Source organism: Mobula hypostoma, chromosome 12 (genome assembly GCF_963921235.1).
Source record: "Mobula hypostoma chromosome 12, sMobHyp1.1, whole genome shotgun sequence".
NCBI classification, from domain to species: Eukaryota; Metazoa; Chordata; class Chondrichthyes; order Myliobatiformes; family Myliobatidae; genus Mobula; species Mobula hypostoma.
In genome coordinates, this window is record NC_086108.1 from 38,945,225 (window position 1) to 38,951,551 (window position 6,327).

At 41.2% G+C, this 6,327-nt stretch overlaps 1 protein-coding gene across 1 annotated transcript in view; it reads left to right on the forward strand.

The window, feature by feature from the left end:
- The window catches only part of crb1 (crumbs cell polarity complex component 1), a 167,253-nt gene that overhangs the window by 132,526 nt on the left and 28,400 nt on the right, over window positions 1–6,327 (forward strand). The window lies entirely within an intron of this gene.

Consider the following 6,327-nt stretch of genomic DNA (forward strand, 5'->3'; position numbering starts at 1 on the left):
GTAGATGTAGTGTATATGGATTTCAGCAAGGTGTTTGACAAGGTACCCCATGCAAGGCTTATTGAGAAAGTAAGGAGGCACGGGATCCAAGGGGACTTTGCTTTGTGGATTCAGAATTGACTTGCTCACAGAAGGCAAAATGGTAGATGGGTCATATTCTGCATTGAGGTCAGTAACCAGTGGTGTGTCTCAGGGACCTGTTCTGGGATCTCTTCTCTTCGTAATTTTTATAAGTGACCTTAATGAGGAAGTGGAGGGGTGGGTTAGTAAATTTGCTGATGACACAAAGGTTGGGGGTGTTGTGGATAGTGTAGAGGGCTGTCAGAGGTTACAGGGGGACATCAATAGGATGCAAAACTGGGCTGAGAAGTGGCAGATGGAGTTCAACCCAGATAAGTGTGAGGTGATTCATCTTGGTAGGTCAAATATGATGGCAGAATATAGTATTAATGGTAAGACTCTTGGCAGTGTGGAGGATCACAGGGATCTTGGGATCCGAGTCTGTAGGACACTCAAAGCTGCTGCTCAGGTTGACTCTGTGGTTAAGAAGGCATACGATGCATTGGCCTTCATCAACCGTGGGATTGAGTTTAAGAGCCGAGAGATAATGTTGTAGCTATATATGACCCTGGTCAGACGCCACTTGGAGTACTGTGCTCGGTTCTGGTCACCTCACCACAGTAAGGATGTGGAATCTATAGAAAGGATGCAGAGGAGATTTACAAGGATGTTGCCTGGATTGGGGAGCATGCCTTATTAGAATAGGCTGAGTGAACTCGGCCTTTTCTCCTTGGAGCGGCAGAGGATGAGAGATGACCTGATAGAGATGTATAAGATGATGAGAGGCATTGATCGTGTGGACAGTCAGAGGCTTTTTCCCAGGGCTGAAATGGCTAACATGAGAGGGCACAGTTTTAAGGTGCTTGGAAGCAGGAACAGAGGAGATGTCAGGGATAAATTTTTTATGTAGGGAGTGGTGAGTGTGTGGAATGGGCTGCCAGCAATGGTGGTGGAGGTGGATACGATAAGGTCTTTTAAGAGACTCCTGGATAGATACATGGAGCTTAGAAAAATAGAGGCCTATGGGTATCTCTAGGTAATTTCTAAAGTAAGTACATGTTCAACACAGCATTGTGGGCCGAAGGGCCTGTATTATGCTGTAGGTTTTCTATGTTGCAGAAAAACACACAAAATACAAAGCCTTTTAAGGACCAGCTGGTGGGCATATAAAATATCCTGTAATTAGTGGAACGCAGAACCTGGAAGGGCATTCATGCTGAAGGTAGTTTCCCATTAACACCATGAGATGTTGCTCAACCATCACTCTGCACCCCTCCACTGGTACTTGACCTCCTCGTTTCACATTACCAGTCATTAATAATAATAATAATAACTTTATTTAATTGACACCTCTTATACATTAAGATGCAAGCTCAAACTGCTTTACATAGATAGTAAAAATAAATCAATATAGTCTTAAAATACAAAATTAAAAAATCATAAATAATGTCAAATATTATATAGAATAAAATGTAATTGAATGTACCAAATTATATAATCAATTTCAACAGGCATTAGATAATCCTGTAAGAAGACCAAATTTAAAAATGTAGGTTTTTAGAAGTGTTTTGAAACATTCCACAGTACTATCTTGCTGTATCTCATTTGGTAGAGTACAGTATTCCAGAGTTTTGGTGCATAAGAGCAAAAAACCACATTGCCAGTTCTTATATGATTGGCTCTAGGAACACTAGGCAAACTAGTATTCGCAGATCTAAGATTGCAATTGGGATTGCATGGACATAGACACTCCAAAATATAGGGAGGAGCAAGATTATTCAGGGCCTTATATTCAATTAAGAGCATTTTAAAGTTGATCCTGAAGAACACAGGCAGCCAATGTAATGGTGCCAAAACCGATGAAATGTACTCAGATTTTCTTCTCTCCTTTTTTAGTTAAGATTCTTGCTGCTGCATTTTGAACAGGCTGCAGCCAATTTATACCTTTCCGAGACAGTCCTGAAAAGAGTTCATTTCAGTAGTCTTAATTGGCTAAAAAGCAAAAGTGTATATCTATCTTTCTGCATCTTGAGATGTTATAAGAAATTGAACTCTTGCAATGTTCCTTAAATGAAAGAATACAGTCATAACAATATGGTTAATATGTGATTTGAAATTTAGCTCAGAATCAATAATCAGAATCAGGTTTATTACCACTAACATGTGTTATGAAATTTATTAACTTAGCAGCAACAGGTCATTGCAATACATGACAATAGAAGAAAGGAAAATAAATAAATAAATTGCAGTTATGTATGTATATATGTATATTGAATAGATTTAAAATAATGCTAAAACAGAATTTTTTTTTAAAGTGAGATACTGTTCATGGGTTCAATGACTATTTAGGAATCTAATGGCAGAGGGGAAGAAGCTGTTCCTGAATCGCTGAGTGTGTGCCTTCAGGCTTCTGTACCTCCTACCTGATGGTAACAATGGGAAGAGGGCATGTCCTAGGTGATGGGGGTCCTTAGTAATGGACAAAGCTTTTCTGAGGCACTGCTCCTTGAAGCTGTCTTGGGTACTGCAAAGGCTGATAACCAGGATGGAGCTAACTAATTTTACAAATTTCTGTAGCTTCTTTCAGTCCTGTGCAGTAGCCGCACCCCTCCGCCCCTGTACCAGACAGTGATACAGCCTGTCAGAATGCTCTCCATGGTACATCTAGAGAAGTTTTCGAGTGTTTTAGTTGCCAAACCAAATTTGTTCAAACTCCTAATGGAATATAGCCACTGTCTTGTCATGTTCATGGCTGCATTGATATGTTGGGACCAGGTTAGATCCTCAGAGATTTTGATGCCCAGGAACTCACTCTCTCCACTTCTGATTCCTCTACACTCTATGCTCTATCCCTCTGCACCTAAATTCTTTACTTCTGGCTCAATCTCTAAGGCCAGGTGACCAAGTTTATTTCTAAGATTCACACATTTTTATTTCTACCAATAATCAAAATATTTGTTGTTTTCCTTATTTAATTTAAGAAGATTCAAACTCTTCCATTCTGTAATACTAGTAAAACAATGGACCAGAGGGTTTAGAGCCTTAGGGTCATCTGGCATAATCGTTGTGTGTTGACTGCATAGCTGTGGTAATTCACTTTGTGTTTTGAAATAATCTGACTTAATGGGAGCCTGTAAAGTGAGAGCAGCAACGGGCCGAGGATTGTTCCTTGCGGCACCGCAAACACTATATCATGGACTTCAGATGCACAATCACCACAGAATTCTCTTCCTATTATACAAGACTGAAAGCAGTTTAAGACTGTACCAGAAAATCCCACCCATTGGTGTAAACTGAGACAATATCATTGGAGCTTGGTCCTTGGTTAAGTTGCTCCAACGCAGGGATCATGAGATTATTTCAGGAGATCAATTATTGCCTGTTATGTTTGTCTATAATAAACTAATACCAATACCAACGACTTGTCCCATTTCAGCTGTTTGAATAAGCCTACATCTGGTGTTAGTCAGAAATTTATTCTGACTCCTTTGCGTTACAGCCCCTTACCATGGAGTCAACCCAAAATGATGATTACTATAGAATTGCATTTGGTTGGGGTTAACCTCACATATACTCAAGAAGGCCCCCTTCTTCATTCTTCCAACTGCCTTATACTGCAGGTCCATCTGATTAAGATAAGACCCAATGGTGGCTTGACTCTGAGACTGAGACAGAGACAGAGATTAAAAAAAACTTGCAAAAACTTTGGATGTTTTTGATTTGGAAAATGCACCTTAAAACAATCTGCAATCAAGAAAAGGTGCCTGACGTATAAACATTCTGAAGAATACACAATGTGGTGGCACCAGACTGAAAAAAAGCTATCCCATATCTTATTTGAGTGCTGGAAACTAGCATGTCTACAGAATTACCTGGGCCAGTCCCTGCTTTTGTATTGATGTCAGGCCAAAAGTATTGCGTTGCCTTTCTTCCCTTTGGGCTGGAAATCCTCATCCAAATAACCAGACATATGAATTCTGCACCAGGATTCAAGAGTAAAATCACAAATAAGCTTCTGCACTTTGTGACGAGAATACACATAAAATTAAGATGTTTGCTGGCCTGGGTTAGCATCAGTGACATTAGCAAATGGTCTGCCACCTGCCCTCAGGGGAAGGAGAGATAAAGAACAATGGAGCAGAGTCTGGAGCAGCTCCCCCTTTGAACCCTGAACTGTTTGAAGTGGTGGACAGGTGATGCCCCAGCAGGGGGATAAAAAGGGACCGGTTTGCTAGGACACACGCCACCCGAGGTAACGAGACCCTGGAAGCGGTACGCTTCTCACGAGTCGGTGAGAAGTACCAGACAACGGCCAGGGTGGAAAGGTACGATCAGCGTGAACCCGGTGTGTGTCCGCCCTTGCCTGGGTGCCGGGTTCACTGCAGAGGATCGACCGCATCTGGAGGAGGGGTCACAGTCGGTGACCTCAGGTGACATCACCAAGGACCCGCCCAAAAGTTGCTTGTGAGCCATCTCGCCGGTCTGTGAGTGAAGCCGTTCTGAATGATCAGTTGTTCCTGTTCTATCTTTCTCTTCCCCCACGTTGTCCATCGCCATGGCAACGATTACTGCGAACTGAATTACTAAACTGGACTGAACTTTGAGTCACTTTGAAATTTGGTCATTTACCCCTAGACAACGATAGAGCTTGATTGATGCTGTTATCTTAATTCTGTGCACATGTGTGTTTATCATCGCTGAACTGTTGCATTTATTATCCTTTCGATTACTGTGTTGCTTGTTTCTTTAATAAAACTTTCTTAGTTCTAGTACTCCAGACTCCAACTGAGTAATCCATTTCTGCTGGTTTGGCAACCCAGTTACGGGGTATGTAACAACTTCCATTAGCATTCCTGGGGAGCCCATGGTGGGGTATACAGCGGAAATCACCAATGGAGCTCAGAGTTGTTCGAGTTCCACATACGTCTTGAGAAATGCCTAGGGAACCTAACAGAATCCTGCCACTATTTTCAATCAAGACTATGAATTGTCTGGTGTCTGCAAAGGTGTGCTACTTGGGTGGTGTGTGGCACCAAATCACCGGGCACACAATAGGTTCATTGAATTGGGGAATTGGTTGTCAATGGTAACAGCACCTCATGGGTCATGCTACATCACAATCTAATGCTTGGGATCATTCAAGTAATTGAGTTGGGTGAGAGATGAATGTGGGATTCAGGTGGGAGATTGGAAAACTCAAGACAGAGTGGCAGTAGCTGTGACTGTGAGGGAGGAACACAAGGTCATTTTTGCAACTATGAAGTATTTTACTTGCAGGGAAGTATCAGAAGATGAGTTTCCAACATTAGGCTCCCATGGTCTAGAATCTGCTCAACCATGTTTCCTTTAATTAACAGCATCCTTCCCATGTACTGTAAGGCTGTCCATGTACAGTTTCAAACAATATCAGACTGCTTGCAGGTCTGTGACTTGTCTTTACAAGTGACTTGTATTGGAGTTTGAGTTATGTAATGCACAAAGCCATTCTACCACACAATTCCATTGCTTGGCCATTTTCTGTACAGCCAATATATAAACACTTCCTCTACGCTAAACATTTGTGTTACCTATATCAGTCCCTTCAGAAGTCCCAAAGTGTTCCACAAAAAGCAAGTTACTTTAGTCACACGAAGAACAGGCAGCTAAGTTGTTCATTGCAAGCTCTTAGAAATAGAATATGCTAATAGGTGAATTGCGATATTATTTGCTTTGTCGTAGTGTTGGCTGACATATGAATTTTGGTCAAGATACCGGGAAAACCTTTGCTGCTTTTATTCTTGATGTAATAATGCCTAGGGATCTTTTACAATTCCTTGTAAGGAATGCGAAGAGATCTCTTACAATCCTTTGAAGAGCAATCAGAGGCTTGATTTAATGTCTTATCGGAAAGACGGATGAGATTTGAATAAGTTGCAAGTTCAGATGTGTTTATCTACTCATCAAAAGGTACAGTCAGTTAATACTTTATGTACTACACTACTTCCCATGGTACTTACCTGAGCTTGGAAAATTCACTGAGGGATGACGATTACACAATCAGTTCATTATCATATTGACAAGCATAATTGATTAACATACTCAGGGAGACACTTTAACCTAAAACGATGCTGCTCTTTGAACTGGAAAAGAAACAATCTCCAGAGTTTATTGGGATTAAAATTTAAGATTGTTTTTAAGGCCAGCTAAAGACAGCAAAGAGGTCCTGACAATTACAAAGTACACCACAGGCTACAACTTTAGCTGCAGGGTTCAGGTGTGGCTGTAACC